Here is an 18550-nt window from a genome sequence, read left to right as displayed (position 1 = left end):
GGAATGACTGATATTCGGAAAAAGCATTAAATTCTGCATGAAAAAGTATTACAGGTATCAAATAAAGTTCAAAATTAATCATTCCTGAGATTCTCTCAAAGTAAATTTTATTTTAAGCAATGTTCAAGCTATTGCCAAACAAGAACTACTCTCAGATCGTTCAATGCATTTGAGGAACATAAACAGTTTCAAAGATCTTGTTCGACTTGAGTTCATCAAATTTTGCACTTTTCTATACACTTTAATTAATTACGCGAAAAGAAATCGGAACTTCGAAATCCGACCTTTCCTGAAATCTACTCCGATTCGTTTGGAAAATAACTATCAAATTTTATAAATTTACGTGGAACCATTTTTAATTTATATCGATACAGATGTCTTTCTCCCTCACTCATTTCATTATTATTATATAGATATTCGACAAATGACGATACAATTTGTTCTGGTATTAATTACATCTTTATCATTATCGTGGTAATGCGTGAGAATGAAAGGGATTGCGTGTGGTCCGGAGAGAATCTGAAGTGTTTGGAATAGACGAATCAAGAATAGACGAGTTTGGAATAGAAGTGTGAAAGAAGAGCGATTGAGTTAGCGCCGTACTGGAAAATTTTTGGGGTACGTGACCAGACGCATGGAGCGAGAAAGATCAAGAATTAGAATGAAAGGGAATGAATGCGTGTGAGGATAAAAGGTGCAAGAGAAGAGGGTTCAGGGTGGCAGTAATTGTTGGAAAATTGTCGAAGCGTGTTGTGTCGCGTAAAATAAGAATAGCGTAGTCAGCATAGTCAGCGTGGTTAGCGTAGTTATTAATTGTATGCTTTGTTAGTGTTTCGTTCCTCCTACTACCTCATTCAATACACGTATATCCTAGAACTTTGTTCACCCTTATTTTGTAACCACCAGCACTAGATAATTCCTACATTATTAGATCTAATTTTCTATTAACATTACATGTATGTCTGGAAAAAGTATCGCAGAAAAAAGAACCGACTTCTCTGTGGCTGTGTAAATAATACGTCTACAATAAATGATTAACGCACTGATGATGCATTATTCTTGTTTCTATCGGGTTGAATCGAGTGCAAAAGAGTAGCTTCGTGCCAACAATTGAGAATATAAATCTGCATCGGCTGGTTTCATAAATGGTCTCTCAGGCACTTTATAGGCCGTTTATACATTATTCATCAGAAGTATCGCGTGGTGCTTGTTAATCTTACAGCACCGTTCTCCGTTGCGCGGAATGCCTGCTAATAAAATTCCGCTGGCAAATTAAAATTTCTTAAACGTCGGAAGCGGAAGCTTCGAATACGACCGAGCGACCTTGACCATAGAAGATTTTCGTGTTGCAGCATACGAAATGCTGGGTCATCGTGATGAACGATAGCAAAAGTGGTTTCTTACTTTACCGCGAAAGCTGCACTTATCCTTCACAAAGGCCACAACCAAGTTTCCCGCGGAACATAGAAGTGGAAGTGGAGTTTTAATGGCGCGGCAAGCGTTTCTCTTTTCGTACCTTTGAGCACGCAAGGATTGTGAAAAAATTTTTAATTACTTCAATGGGGGGAATTTGCGTGATACTCCGTCCGCGTTGGACACTGTATTTAGCAGATTAATTGTTGCAGTCTTCCCTAGTTAAAAATATCCTACCTTCAATTATACGTATGTATCGCCTTCCGCTAACTTGAAGTCTCGCGAGGTGGCACAGGGGCAAAAAGGGTTCGGACCGCCCATCCCCACCCGAGCCTTACTTTCTGAACCTTTGCCACGCACTCTGCCATAGTAGTAGGAATAAACTTCAAATACGTTAAATGTAAATATAAATATAAATATCAAACTCGGAGACTATAAACTACGATGTTTCATTTGTGCTCATATTTAATGCATAAAACGTCCGTTGTATCCTACAAGAGTTATTTAATGTAAAAAAAAATATGTGATGTTAACAGTTTTTCTATAGGTGGAATAATGAAGACGGAGTCTTCAGGAGTATAAATTAATTTTCCTTAATGGAATCAAATATTTTGTACGATACAATTCGACTTAACTCTAGTTATTTTTCTCAAAAAAGTAATAAGCCACGTTTCCCAAGAAAACGATATTCCAAAGGTATTAAAATTTGACATTCCTATCACCACATACAAGGTGTACATCAACACATGAAAGATATAACATTCATAAAAAAAAATTTTTTATATCTAAATTTGTAGCTGATCAGAAACTGATTTTTTTATCAGACTATTGGAAGTGTCTGAAAAATCGTGGCGACAGTTATGTGCCGCAGACGGCATATAATTTCTTTGGAAATAAATGAAAAATTCATTTTTATTTATTTTTAAATTATATTCTTATTAAATCATTTTTGTTCCTAAGCAGAATTTGATTTACTTCTACTACTAATTATATAACCCTATATGCTTTCCTAGCATATTGTAAAAAACTAGCAAAAATTGTTGTCTTATGTTAGATGTAAGTATTTTATAATAGTAATATGTTGTATCTACATCAATGAGGCTCTGCCCGCCGTGTGTTTCTCATTATCTCTTTCTATCTCGCTACCTTTTTTGTCAGTCAATTCACACGTGTCTGTAATTGCCGCGACGAATAGCGAACTAAAATTGAATGTGTGCGTGAGAATAAGTATAGCCCTTCCATTTTTGTCACATTCTTGCAACGGGACTTCAAATCAGCAGTAAAGAATATTTCAACCTCTAATTCGATAGTATCATGCCCGTCATTTAAGAAAAATATTCTGCAAAAGGTGCTTACGATTTTAAGATACGTATTTAGATTTGTCGTAAACTGTTGATTCAATTTTTTTAATATAATTCATGAAAGGTGTAATAATTTGAGTGTACATATTGCTTGTCATACTCAAATATTGTAACAACTGCAGTTCCATCGAGTTTAGTTTACATTAAATATATAAATAAACGTTTTGATTTAGGTCTTCTTCCATATACGTAAATATGAGTGATTATATCTAGAAATATACAAGGAACACAATTGCACAAAAAACACAACATATGTATTATACATTAATAACATTAATAATAATTAATAACAGAAACTCGAATATGGTAAAGTAATATTATAGAATAAAATGGACGCTCTTGTGGTATATTTCATGTTTTGCTACAACGATACAGTGTACAATTAAAAGTTTCGTACTAGACATTTTCACATTAATTTGTATCCTATGTCCTTGTATAATTTAATTATTTGTATAATTTTATGTGGCTGGGATCATGAATGCTTTATTAAAAACTTAATAATGAAACTATGAAATATGAAGAAAACGATAACAAATTTCATTTGAACGTGATAAAAACGGAGTAAGAATAAATAAATGATGTTTAGGTTATCTGTTACAAGCTATATTTACTGTTTTGAAACGGTTCGGAACGATTACTGTTGTTTACGATATAAGAAATCATTCTATTTCAATATACTTGGGTACATGTAATTTAAATCAAATATGTAAAATATTGGACACATAATCAGAATTGATTCTCAAAATATTATGATACGCATTTTATACAAATTTTTCATTAAATTGATAATCTATTATAAAATTCGTAACTTTCGTAAATATAATGGAGCAGATGACAGTTATTATTTTATAGCACTTGTCGTGTCCACATTATACATGTTAGAATTAATTCTCAAACGCAATTATAGATATATGTAGTAAATGATAGTTTAATCCTTGAGTCGATAATTTATAATAGAATTTAAATATCGCGTTACCGATGTTAAAGTATTATTCTTATTTTATCAGTACTTGTGCATATGTTACACGAATCAAAATTCGTGCACAAACATAATGATATACGTCATTTAGCGTGCCGCGGCGTTTTGTAATCGTCTCTAATTAATAAAGTTCCATACTCTTACGCAGAGCAACTAAGCGATCATTAATTATAGTTCTCGCAACTTCCTAATATGTTTTATGGAGAAGAAAAGCAATTATGAAAAACTGTACCTGTCAGTTTTTGCTTTTAATGTGAAATTTTTTACACACATAGACTTAACTGCACATCAAAAACTTATTTAGTTTTACGATTCTTTTCAGTGGACAATTATCATTTGCACGTTGTATAAATATTATTTGTAATTCTACGTGTGATCGTGTATTATAGCGTTCAATTTTTTAATATGCCATGATCGTGTTCCTACTAAAGTCGTAAGCTCCAGACTTTCCATGGAATTTATAGGTGATGATACATATCGTCTTATCGTAATATTCATTCTCTTGCTGATCGTAACACGTCTATGACACATCTGGCAGTAGAGATTGTACTTTCCAGGTATTAAAGAAAGCCGATTATGTCTTCAGTGACGAACGAAAGTGCAAAGATGTACAATAATAATGTTCTTACCTTTATTCTAGTTTGTTTAAAAACTAATGACTTAATGTAACTATACCTACCAGTTCCGAGACATGTGTTCATTAACACCTTTTTATTTCTTTTAACGAGTTCCATTAATTATAAATATTGAAGAACTGAATAAATACTGCATGTCTAGATTGCGCGATTAATCGATCCATTATCGTGTCGCTATTAATTCTACAAAAAGGATGGCTACTGATATTAATGATAAAATCGTCATAAAAGGTCATATTTATTGTTAAGAAATTAAATATCCCGGCGCAATCTTACATTAATTACTTGATCAGTATCAATAAGTGACACCACGTGTGTGTAGATACGTAAGTGTGTTCATTTCAGTTCTCGCATCTGAGTCTCAGTTGTTTTCGAATTTGTGCAATCTCTTAGTAACCAAAGATTTGTTGATTTCTTTTTTTTATCGTTTCCTTTTATGATTCTGGGGTATATAACTCTCCTTGTGTGGATGTTAACGCTTCAATTTGATCTTTTCTTAATTTTTTCGATATCATTTTGACCTCTTTGGTAGAACTCTCTGTGGCGCACTCTACCAAGCTCAACCGCTGATCGTCTTCGGATAAAGCCCACTAGCGCACGTTGACTCCGCTCTCAATATCTATTGTCTACATTATTTTCAATAATGACCTGGCACCATCATTAAATACACTTACAGCAATATTTGAAGCAATTTCAACTATAGTTGAGCCACTATGAACTTCTTTCGGTATTATTTTCCAGATCAATTTATTCCGATTCAGATCTTCATATATAAAGGTTTTATTACTGTCAGAACCTCAGAAATAAGTGCCTTTTTCGTATCATGTTTATAGGTGCTCATAATCTTCTCTGCTTTAGTTTTCTGCCAAGTACATCGCGAATCAATGATTTCAGAACAAAATGTGTGTTAAGGATTTTCATCCGTTGAACTGCAGTGGTAAAATGTATTTCAAATTGCATTTTTCATTTTCTAAACTGAGTCACAATTTTTTCGTGTAGCCAGACCATAATAAATAGGTAATTTAATCTTTACACATTGTCTTGTACCAATACATTTTTGGACATGACCAATACACTCTTTTTCGTTTATTTGAAATTTTGATCATACGCCGAAGCATTGATGAGTACTTTGTATGTTTTAGAGTCACTATACTCAATGTAATTTGAGTAGATAACCCCTATAACGTTCTTGTGATCTCATAAACGTTTCTTTTAGTGCGTCGACCTCCATTTTTTCTGTAGATCCTTCATACTTGATAGGGCAGGTTTTTTCATGTTCCAGTTTCTAATCTTCATACTCGGTCATACCAGTTCTTGATACCATCCAATGAGATTTGATTGCCGAAAAAAGAGAAGTAAATCCGCGTTTCTTCCAAGTCTCGTTCCCAGAAATTGTTAGACGCATATTATCGTTACCATTATTTTGTGCTATCAATCTTTGCTCTTCTTTTGCAGAATTTCTAAATGAAGTTATACATTATTACATCGTATATGCTTTGTGCAAATGGAATTGCTAAGTCCATTATGCTACAAAACTTTTCAGCGCCATTTAGACCAACACCCAGTAGCCTCGTTGCATAAATAAAATGTCCATTTATTTGGTAGGCAGAATCAATATACGGACACGACGGAATCAAAACAGGATTATAACCATTGCAAATAATTATTATTTTGAAACTCAGTCTACGAGTGCTTTTACATTTAAACTTCACATTTAATCATCACATTTTGTACATTTCACGTATTGTGAAATTATTGTAAACACTGTATTATATTAAGAATTTTGTACCTAATAGTTTTATGTGCGGATACAAGGACATCCTCCGCTATTTTTAATTTCTTCACGGAAAAGCTCGTACTCGTTTCTTCTTTCTCAACTTCATATCGATTCTTAGGTGGTTTTTTCTTCTCGCACCTATCCTTTCGATACTCTCCAGAACAACGTAAATCGCGAGATTTTTTCATTTTGATTTTTCTAACTACAATGATTAAACTGCTTCAAAATTCTAGGATACACCAAACGGAACAAACTGTTCATCACGAGTGACAAAATGGAAATGAGAATATCTTGAAACATGAAAATATCATGATCATCTGACAAGTATAAAATCAGTGGGAAAACCTCTAGATATCAATCGATGGGAAAACTCTAGACAAACCCCTCCTTCTTGTCCTAAAATAACATCGTTTATTTTACGAATCTTTAAATAAAATTCGAACAATATATAGTTTAAATATCGTACAACTAAATAAGCATATTTTTGAAAAATCAGTGAACCTTGGTTCGAAACAGGAAGGGTCTATCGCAATAAAAGTAAATAACCAAGCTGCTATAGTAATGTCAACAAACCCAGAGTTTCATAAGAGGGCGAAACACAGGTGCACGTTCGCATCGTATTCGACAAGAACAAAAAGCTGGAAATGTCAATGTTACCTATGTAAATCAGGCTACGGATTTATTTCGAAAATCTTTGGCCTGGTTTGTGTATCACGATGTCTATAGCAGACAAAGATAACGACTGGAACAAGAGAAGCTATTAAGGAATCAAATGTCCTATCGTAAACTTACATTAGTTACTTAATAGATATCAATAGGTGGCACCACGTGTATATACGTGTTTGTGTTGGTTCTCACTTGTTTTAAAATGTGCAATTTCTTAGTACACAAGACTTGTTTATTTATTTTTCACCGTTTTTCTTTTTTATTGTTGTAATCAGTGTAAATATTAATACTGATTTATTTATAAGATTCGTGTACCTCATTACGCGAATAAAATAAAACATTCATATTCTTATTTTTGTAATTTACGAAGAGTAAGGTATTTATCGCAAAAATGTTACAGCGTTAGTTATATGGTTACTTTTTCGTCCAAAACAATTTAACCAGAAACTTTTGAATATGCCAGCTTATGGATCCAGTACACAATAACATTTGAAATGAGCAGCGTTTGTACGTGCGTTTATACAGCGCAAGATTTTCACTTTTTTAGAGAACTTTTTCACTTTTTTACTCCGTGTAAGTTTTTAAGAAAGTTTTCGTTTTGTTCTATTGGAAGAAGGGTTTGCGGACAGACAAGAAAGAAAGAAAAAAAAAAAGACGAAACGGGGTAAACGACTGTTCAGAGAATAAGTCGATATTGTACCATCGAGGCGGATCGGCCGCACAATAAGAACCAAAGAAGTACGATGAAAGTTGCGAGTATTGGAAAACCGCTGCAGGCAGACCCGACGAAATCCTAGAATGAGGATTTCTTCGATACAAACAAAACTAAGATGCAACGGTCTACTGTGCTTTTCTCCTTGAACTTCCTACACTCCAATAAGTTTATTCTATCACAGAACCGGACAGCCTGATAGGAAGGGAATCCGTTTCCGAGTGATTCACAAATACCTTTGTTTCGCAATGGTGTTCCATTAAGATTTCAATTACATTTCAAGCAATTATGTTGTCGTAGAAAAAGCAATTTTCGCCGTTATTGTGTCTGAAAGACTTTTAAATAAAAAATTAAAGTAAGGAGATTACTGTAAAGAGATATCACTCAAACAGACATTCCATTTAATTAAATGTCTGGCGAATAGCTCTGCCAGTTAATCGTTGCAAGTTATTACTAAAAATGGATAAAAATGGAAAGAATCACAAACTAGAGAGAAAATGAATTACAGAAGGTTATAAGAAAAATTGTATTGGGTTGGAAGGAAAGTCCTTGCATTTTATCCGACAGAAATTTGAGCTATATTTTTTTGAAGAATAAGTATTTATTTAATACTTTTTGCTATGTACACGTATTTGCTGTCTGCTAATGACCAGCATGCTTTGTAATTTCTTGAGCTTTAGATCAATATTTATTTGTACAGAGGTATTAAATTCTTCGAGAGTTCGGAATGTTTTCAATAATAATTTCAGAGTGCTAGGATTAGGGTCCCATACATACGATGGGTGATCAAAGATTTTGAAATCTAATTACTTAATTAACGTAATACAAGGCCAAGTATTATTCTGGTAAAAGAGAATTTCTTTAAATATTGAGATTTGTCATCATTTGTCTGCAATAATAAGATAATTCATGGCTAACAGTAAACATCGGAATTGATCGTTTGTTTAAGTTGGAGATACTCGTAATGAATTATTTCTCGCATGTCCCACCAAACACAGCTCATTATATTTTTTTAATAGAAAGCTTTTATCAACGTGGGTTCTCGTGTTTTACTTATTGTAGCTGACATTTTCGAAAAAACGTTATCATTATATATCTGTTTTTCGTCGCACGTTACAAATTATTACAAAATTTTCTCGTTGACAAGCATGAAGTGAAATACATAATACTCGTCGTGCGCGATCGTCTTAAATATACATTCGATCAATTAACATTTATTTTAATTTCTGTAGGACAGAATTACTTTAAAACATTGGGATAATTAGCTACAAAAAAAGAACAGAAGATTAATTAATTTTTTTATGATACAATTTTAAGACCATATTTTGTACCAACCAAGATTTTTCTGTTACGAAAGTTTGTGTTATACGCTCTTCAATTAAATATAACTTTAATAGAATATAAAATCGAATACAGAATGTTACATCACCATCCCTTACGTAACTAAACGTTACTGACAAAGAATTTGAAAAGTGGGCGAATGAAATTGAACGTTACATCATCGCTGGATAACCAACATTTGGTGGAGAAAATTTTTCGATCTTAATAAAAAGCTACGCGACATTTAACTACTTATGCGTTGAAAGCAAACCTGACCCATTTCTTTCGAGACGTTTGCAACGTCGCTTTCGTTGCACTAATCGTCTTTCGTCCTTAGCTCTACTCCTGTTTCGCGTTCTTCGACAAGAATACCGACAAATAAATATTATGCACACGAATGTTCACCTTTTGTATATAACACATTTTATATAATCTAAAGTGTATCTAACATATTTGCTTATGCAAATGTAAAGAATACTATTCGATGTGTATTTTATCGCATTATCTAAGGTATTTCTACACTGTTTAATGTAAATTTATTATTTCATACTACTAACCATATTGTGTTTAACTTTTTCACTGCTAAATTAATCAGTGATAGAAGAAACTTCTGTATTCAATTTCACATTTTATCTTTTAATAATTGTACTTATGAATATACATAAAGATTTACTAAAAAAAAAACTTAAAAATTTTACAGAATTCTATAAAAAAATGTATATACTTGATATTTTTTTTTCAGTATACTTAAACGTGGCAATTGAAAGACAATATTGCATACAAACATAAGTCTGCAAATAGTCCAAGTTGCAAACATTTAAGGTTGTAGTGGAAAGGCTTCAGCATGTAAATAAACTGTCATACGAACATTATTAGAGCCCAATGTACCTGAGCAAATATTTGAGTAAATATTTGAGTAATGTTTTATAATTTAAATCGTGTAAAAATTATTTAACATTAGTCGGGTGATAATTTGAGAATCATTGTGAATTGTTTCACATCTAGTATCTAAAGAATAGCGTAGCAACGTTCAACATAGCCAAAACTTCTTCAAGATTCTATTATGTACAAAAACGCTTCGACTCAATGACAAAGCATTCGTAGACCTATTTTTTCATGGCACTGTTTTTAATTAATACACTGACAATTCGTATGTACCTGTCACGGAAGTTTGCGGTGTTCTGTCTGCGAGGTTTGAATACGCTCTCAATATTGACATTAATTGCTACTGATTTGTTATATTCACAAAGTAGAAACATATATCTTGGAGAGTGACTGACGAAATCTGTGATCTTGTAAGTGTACTACAATCGACTAAAAAAGCTTGGAAGTATTCAAAGAATTGAAAACAAAGAAAGATGTTTGTATACGACTCCAGTTTTTCTATCGAGGTTTAAAATAAAAGATCTTTTGCACAAAATTATTACGAGGAATGAAAATTGGATAATGTACAATAATCCAAAAAGAAGAAAATCGTATGTTTATCCGAACAAAGTATCTATGTATATCTACCATAAAACTAAATATCCATAATAAAAAAATGTTACTCTGCATTTAATGGGGTATGAAAGGAATTATGTACCATAAACTGCTCAAGTCAGGAGAAACCATCAATATGGAACATTACCAAAGTCAACTTATTGACTTTCTTAAGACTGACTTAAGACTTTAAGATTGACTTAAGACAAAAAATCATTTACTAGTGAAGGGACTAAATAAATAATTCTATTAGACGATAGCACACGACCACATGTGGCGAAAACAACCATAGAAACAATACACTCACTAGTTTGGAAAGCTCTCCCTTGTGCAGTTTATTCATTTTTTTTTTTCAGATTTAATCCTTTTCAGTATTTTATTTGTTTCATTCCCTTCAGCATCAATCAGATTCCTACTTTCGAAAATCTGAAGATGTCGAAAGAAACATTTGAATATATAAAGTAAAAAACTTTTAAAAATTAATGTTTACATAATCATTTTCCATTCGTATAATATAAATTTGTTAAGATAATATGGAATTCGAATATTCCCTCTTATGCAACTGGCCATAGGATTAAAATTTGTAATGAAATAATCCTACTATTGTATGAAAATCTTTGTATAATTAAAATGTTATAATGAAATTTTCTTTATTATCAATCCTCCATAGCGAAGGGATAAAAACGACCTGAAAGTTGGGATTAAAAAATCTATCTGATACAATATCTCGAAAACTCTCAAGCATAAAAAAAATATTTAAATGTAAAAGTCAAATATTTTAAACATTGAATTCAATTATCTAACCAACTTTTAGACAAATCTATTCGTTTAATTAATAATTTAAATATAAGTAGTAAAAGCTAACGCAAGACATTAAAGATGTTGGAATACTAGTTTACCATATGTTTTTCAACAGTGTTTATTAAGAGAGATTGAAAAGTATTTGACAGTTTAATGAAAATGAGATGCTACTGAAAGAAAATGAAATATGTGAACAGATGAAACGCAATAAACTACAGTTTGACCAATCTTGTGGAACAAATCTTCTAACCATATATCCAATACCCTAAAGTACAATCTGAGTTCACGTACATGTCTTTCAATAAAATTCTTCTACTCTGCCCACTTGCACCACCTACGTGCATTGTTGGATAGATTTCACTGACGTTCTAATCGTGCCAAAGTTGTCACGCATTGAAACCATACTATCGATAAATTTCCATACATTTATTGTTCATTCGTAAATTAAATTTACAAGTATGTAACTGCTTGAATATAAATACGATACTATTAGTTCCTATTCTGATACTTCTGTTAAGGATATTTTAATGTCTGAAGTACAAATTCAAATTTTAGAACCTAAATTGTACTTGAAAGAAACAAATTATTGTTTTACCGTTGAACAAATTTATGATGTATTGTATTTTTTCCAGTATTATGGGTTTGTATTGACCTCTATCGATATCATATACATATATTCTTATGGTACTTTTAATAATTCTTTTTTCGTACGTATAAAAATATAACTTTATACAAAAGTGACTCTGTAATTGCTAGGAAAAAATAATTAGAAAGTACTTTCTTCAATATTGTAAAAAGTAATAAGAATTTCCAACTGAACATAGCAGCAAAACGTAGGTGACCTAATTAAATTAAAGCTAAAATGCTTCTGAAAATGCTTTTTTTAAATCCTGCTCTTTAAAATCTCCCACCCGTCTATATAAAAATTGCAATTTTTCAGTATTACACCTCACAATATCTTAGTTTCCTTCTTTCTTCCTAATTTATTAAAAGTAGGAGTATGTAACTTCATATTTATTTATTTATTTACTTCAGAAAAATTATGTTGAATGTTACAGTACATCCTTTCGTTACAAAATTTGTACATGTGCGTTTGTATCGTATTTACAAATAACTTTTCTTGCAATTTAACGCTGCATATTTAACATCAAATTATTAAAAGAGCGAGAGAATTCCCAAAACAATGTTCACCTAGTTTCAAGTGAACAGATTAAATTTATCTTACACCGTATGATAATACATATATCCACACTTTTTACAAAAGTTTATTCATTATTCTTTTGTTTATATAGTTATGTTATTTCTTTCAATGACAGTATGAATTATTAATCAAGTATACAAATCTTTTGATTTGATCAATTTCCTAGTACTTTCTCCAAATTAAATCATTTTGGAGCATTGAGCTAACATTTTAAACACGAACACAAGTGACACGATTAAATGTCGTATGTTCAATCTAAACATATTTAATAAAAATGTTGTTACCATTCATTCTACAATACTATCATTTTTTAAACAAATTTTGTATTGCGTGTAGTTATAAACATATTCTGTACAATTCCAAACTGCTTCTCACTTCTTTCGTAACGCACTTGCAATATTGCTTCGTTCGATTGTATATTACGTACATTTTATTTTATTTTCCAGAAGAAAAAAAATAACTTATCGATAAAACGTATAATAACGTATCGATAAAATTGTATGTAAAAATATTTACTTGTGAATAATATAACTACAAAGAAATCTTTAACATATAATTTGTACAATAGTATCGGGTTTCGCGGCAATGTGGAATAAGTGACGTTAATCAAGGGTAATCTGCGTCATCGTCATTGTTCCTATACTATCGGACAAACAAGAGGTACCAGATACCTCAGAAGGGATTAAGGATCAAGGAAAACCATGGATCCGGACGAATGGCGGAGAGATATCGTAAGATCGAGGGCAACAGATGTCATGGACCCCAATGGCAGTGCACGTCCTAGTTTACCAGGCACGTACAGTCAGGTACAGCGGTGTCGTCCATAGAGACTTCATTCTCTTGCGCCGGTCCCGTTTAATGATTTATAATTTCCAAGTGGCTTTATTCAATTCTTTACCTCCATCTGACACAATTTGTATCTTATTTGAAACACTGATCCTTATCAAGGTGAAAAAAGAAACGAGTAGCACCGAATTGTAAATCATTTTTGCTGTCGTCAACTGATAGCCACCCTTGTACTCCACACGATTATTAACAGAGTACACTTTTCACTATTCAAATTCTTCGCTAATTGTAAACTAATTCTTCGTTACAGAAACGTGACATTCTACTTTTTAAATATTGTTTCATTTATATTAATTTTCTCAACGACATTATATTCTTTACCAACCACGTTAAATATATTAGAAAAATTTAAGTAAAGATTATCCTGATTGGTTTCCTCGAGCAAACACAGTAAGCGTAATGTTAATTATTTATTAACTAGTATGACGTTTCGATTATAAGGGAGTATTATGCTTCTTAGATCTAATAGGATTTAAATAACATCAAGAATTCGAAAGAATAAGAAGAACGTTAAATCAATTAAATAGTTGCGAAAATTAAGCAAGTCTAATTTTTCTTAATTTAATCCTAAACTTACATATAATCGATAGATACCAATATACATAATTATAGAAGAATATGTGATACGATATAAGTCATGAATATAGTCGAATAGAACAAAATTAATTTTGAACTTGATGATCTAAAAAAGAAAAAAAAAAAATACGTGATACATTAGGTCATAAAAATATACTATAAATGAACGGAAATAATATCTTTGTAAAGAAACTAAACAAAAGCGGTCAGAATGAAAAGTCTTACGATCATTCATGGTCTTCATAGTTATAAAACCTAAAGAATTAAATGCCTCTCATAGATAACAACTAATGTATGTTACAGGGCAGCACAAATGACATTTATAACAATAGATAAAATCATACGAGCAATAACAATATAAACAATGTTACCTCAAACTGAAAAGTTTAAAATGTGAGATTCAATTGTTATACGAAAAGGAAACAAAATATTTCCGCCTTATAGATGACTTAAGAAAACTGAAAATATGAATTATAGTAATTGGTTATTATTAAAGTCATACGAGAAAATTTCGTGATTCGATTAATGCTACGATAGTTTCAATAAAATTGATTCTTTAATCAAATAATCCTAGAGTACATTTAAAAACAATTTTGTAGCAATTAATCAACAGAAGTAACAGTTTATACTAATATAATTATGTAATACAAACCGTCTTTTCACTATAAATAGATAGAATAAAAAGTTAAATACAATATATTAATATTTTTGTAGACAATCGCCAGAATTTACATACCCTGCCAAGTGCATTCGATTAAGTGTGACAAGTAAGTAAACAATTACAACCTAAATGATGATCGAGTAAATAAATCGTATATTGTTCACATGTAACATTTTTACAAAACAGTGTTTAGTCTCACGAAATTATCTGGGTTTCTCCTATACGATCGTTAGCCTAAAGTCATCAAGGAACCTGTTCTTGTAAACATAAAAACAATTGAAAAATTCTGAAAGTAAAGAGAATTCAACAGAAAAATGTGTCAGTAAAATAAGGATTATGGATAATAAAAATTTAAAGTATAATATGGAAAAGTTCCTTGCTAAAAATTATTACGTAGTTTATATTGGTCCGATAATAATAAACGAATGCGCCTCCTTATAATGAAGCATGCATTAAAAACAAAATAAGAATAGAATAGTTTGAGGCAAGAGAAACAGAATACTATATAATATAGCTACGCTTCAAGCCTTGTAACGCTTTATAAACAATTTTTTCCAAAACATAGTAATTGTTCTACTATCTAAACATTATTCTTATTCAAACAGAAGTTCTTTAACTTGCAAATTCTTATTTAACTCTAGGTTAGTTGGAATAGTAAATATTTTATAAATATCACATTTTGTTAGCATGTAGAAAATTGAATTTGTTTTTCTATTTCGGTCAACAACGAACTGGAACATCATCTATGTTAAATTTCTTCTAACATTTCATGATTTCATAATTAACTCATAAATCGTTCAATATTTTTCTGATTTATACCTCTATGCGTAATCTATTTTCAACAATTCTTACCTTTCTTCTATATAAAATTATACTTTTGCTTCATTTTAACAACTCTATATTTAACTGTATTATCGATTTCTTCTTATCGACAAAATGCAGTTTATAGGGATCTGTGTAGTAATCGTTTTTTAAATTTCTTCATAAATCATGGTATGTATAATTTATATCTCATCGGATTTATTATTTACGGCGCGGGATGGAACATATCGCAGAAAATTTGTATTTTTTAAAAATGCACACAATTTCAAACTGTTATCCACATGATTTTCGCTTCCAAATTTTGTATTTTCAAATTACGATTTCAACGTGTTTTTAGCCGTATTGCGAGTAATTGCATACAGTTTCGTTGACTGAAATTGAATGTGTGTCAACGACGGAATGAAATCAGGGATTATTAATCTGATCTTGACCTCAAACAAGTACCGTGGCAAATGAGAGCGAGCGCGAAACGATGCTTAAGCAGCTGTTTTATTGATCGACGATTCTAACATGACGACAGAACGTGAATAACGAGGCTTGGGAACGTATCAGGAAGGATTCGCTAATCCTTTCGCTGCAGTAAGGCTTCGGTAAAATGCGCTTGGTTTCTGCAAAACATTCAACCATATGTTTGTGCCTTTGTAGAAGTGCAATGTTGGCATATCGCGTCATGCAGATCTTCGGTAATTTAATGTAAAAAGATAAAGGCATAAATGGCAAGGAAATACATCAATATGAGAAATAATAGCTTGCAATGAATAGAATCGATGAAAAATTATGGAAATAAAAAATTTGTAATGATAATACTTCGTGCGTATATCCTGAGTCGTTTGAAAAGAATTGTTGAATTTAGCACTGTTTTAATAGTGAATCTTTTAAAGTTTTGTTTTATAATAGATCAATCTGTACTTTAATTCTGAACTCCAAGGATCATTCAGAATCAACAGGATTTTTTTCGTAATTATTTAATTTAATCAAATTTTTGTTGCACGTTCAAATCTTGCATTTCGCGAGTGTTCTTCAAGCTTCCTTGTAAATTCATTTACATATCTATTACACTGATAAATAAATAGACAGAAACATGCGAAACAGATGTTATGCACGTTTCTAGTAAAATCGTACTTTTGAGATTTTTATTGTAAATATTTGGCAACATTATCACCCAAATTCGAAAATTTGCATTTAGTTTGCAATGTGTCGCACTTAATTGCCAAGATAACTATTCCACTATGAGAATACATTGGCAAATAAAGTTCTCTTAGAATTTTAAGTGCTTAGTTTATTATCACCGCAGGAACTATCTAAATAGCATCGAACACGCAACTAAAGATACAGAAGTATAATTATCTAACATCGAACCAACTATTGAGAAACTGAATCTAAGTACAGGGTGATTCATAAATACGTACCAATACTTCAAAAAATGAATCTACACACTGAATAGAAATGTTATAAGAAAATATTATCATGAGTATGTGTTTGGACGTACACACTATCAGGTCACTTTGTAAGTTTCGATTATTTCTCTGTACAAACTTTTAACAGGATGCATACATAAACATAGTTTCGCTAGTTCAAAGTGCAAGGTGTTCAATCAATTCTTTACATTCAATCGGTCATATTCAATCGTCAAAGTTGATTTAAAAGAGATTGTTGATATTTATTAGTCAAAAAATGAACGTAAGAAAATTAATATTGTGCACAATGTGTTTGTTAAATTTGATAAAGAAGAATACGATACATAAATTATTGTGGATATCAACAAAATCTATAATAGCATTTACTTTGAAGCTGAAACAATTTTTTAAAAAACACAAACTTCAACTTTTAACTTGAATATAATAAGACTAACACCTGATATGTTCTAAAGAATAAACTAATTGACTTTACGGAAGATGCATCGATAAATGAATTTAGAAATGGAAAACAATTGTATGATAAATACACATTCGTATGAAACGAGAATTAAAATTTATAAAAGTTAGAAATACTTTTGTTGGTTGATCTCATAACAGACATATAGATAGACCCATTCAACAATATCTTACATGCAAGAAGTAATGTGATTTTATTTTTTTATATAAATGTACGTACTAGAGTGTTGTTCAAAATAATTCAATATTTAATTTACAATATTCAAAAACGAGACTATATTAATGCGTTTGCTTTCTACGTATTACACCTCACTGTAATCGCAAATCGCTTCAATTTTATTGCTCATCGATTGTAGCCAGAAGACAACCTACCTACTCAATATTTTTATTATTAACAATTTCAAATGATATGGTGTATCTACACTTTGCTTGAGGCATTGTTAAAACTTTAAGTGTCGCAAATGCGCATTTCGTACTATTGCTGTTTCGCGAGAAATAGTGTCTATTGTTTTCGAAATGTCTGCGAGAATACCTCCAGGTCGGATTTTATCCTGTGAAGAGTTGTTTGGGGAGTTTTCTGAAAAGGTTTCGCGGCGTTGTCTGAAGGAGTCTCCCGACGTAAAACTTTTTACGCTTCCATAATTAGTCGACACGTTTCAGAGTTTGCTATGGAGGAAGATTTTTAACGATACACAAGTTGTTTTCGGTTGGGAAATTTCCGTATTAATACATTGCTTTTCATGGTTGAAAAAATCATACTATAAGTAGTCACATCAGAGAGGCATGAAACTGATGAAGATGTTTGTTTTAAAGGACGATTAGGTATCAACGTTTTTTTTCAGTTGAGTGATATTGCATTTATCGATGTGAAGACACTTGTTCTTCGAAGGAACATACATTTATCCATGCAATATTTTTCACGATTAAAAAATAAAGTTTATTAGGTTGGTGTTTTCATTTTCTTTGCATATTTCTTATCCTTCGATCGTGTAATTATCTTTACTGATAGAAATAGTATACAGCATATTTTATAATAGAATTAATTCGTTTCAAAGCGTTACAAATCTTTCGAAGTATTCCGAAATCTGAGAATTTCAAAAGCTTATCAGCAACTCTTCGATAATAGTACTTTTAGTACTTTTGATGGAATACAATATTTTTAAAATGTAACATACTCCGTGATGTGAAAATTGAATTTTTTTTGTGAATTTTATTGCAACTGCATCAGTAGATTCTTTCAAATAAACACTTTACTGTTTACCACTGGATAACATTTACCATATTAGACTAATATCACTCTTTCATGATACAATATTGCATTTTTATTCTTGAGAAGTAACTATGTTCAACTGCAAACACATTTGACAAAAACGAATTATTCTTTTGGATAAACTTGACGTGTAGTTAATCTAGTTATTTTCAACCTT

General features: G+C 31.3%; 1 protein-coding gene across 6 annotated transcripts in view; it reads right to left on the bottom strand.

Moving 5' to 3' along the window:
• Nucleotides 1-18550, bottom strand: part of LOC143149542 (uncharacterized) — a 143292-nt gene that overhangs the window by 24652 nt on the left and 100090 nt on the right. The gene's annotated exons all lie outside the window — the stretch shown is intronic.

This window comes from Ptiloglossa arizonensis, chromosome 7 (assembly GCF_051014685.1).
Source record: "Ptiloglossa arizonensis isolate GNS036 chromosome 7, iyPtiAriz1_principal, whole genome shotgun sequence".
Taxonomy (NCBI): Eukaryota; Metazoa; Arthropoda; class Insecta; order Hymenoptera; family Colletidae; genus Ptiloglossa; species Ptiloglossa arizonensis.
The sequence above is the reverse complement of the archived record's forward strand: the minus strand, read 5'-3'. Positions and strand labels throughout refer to the sequence as shown.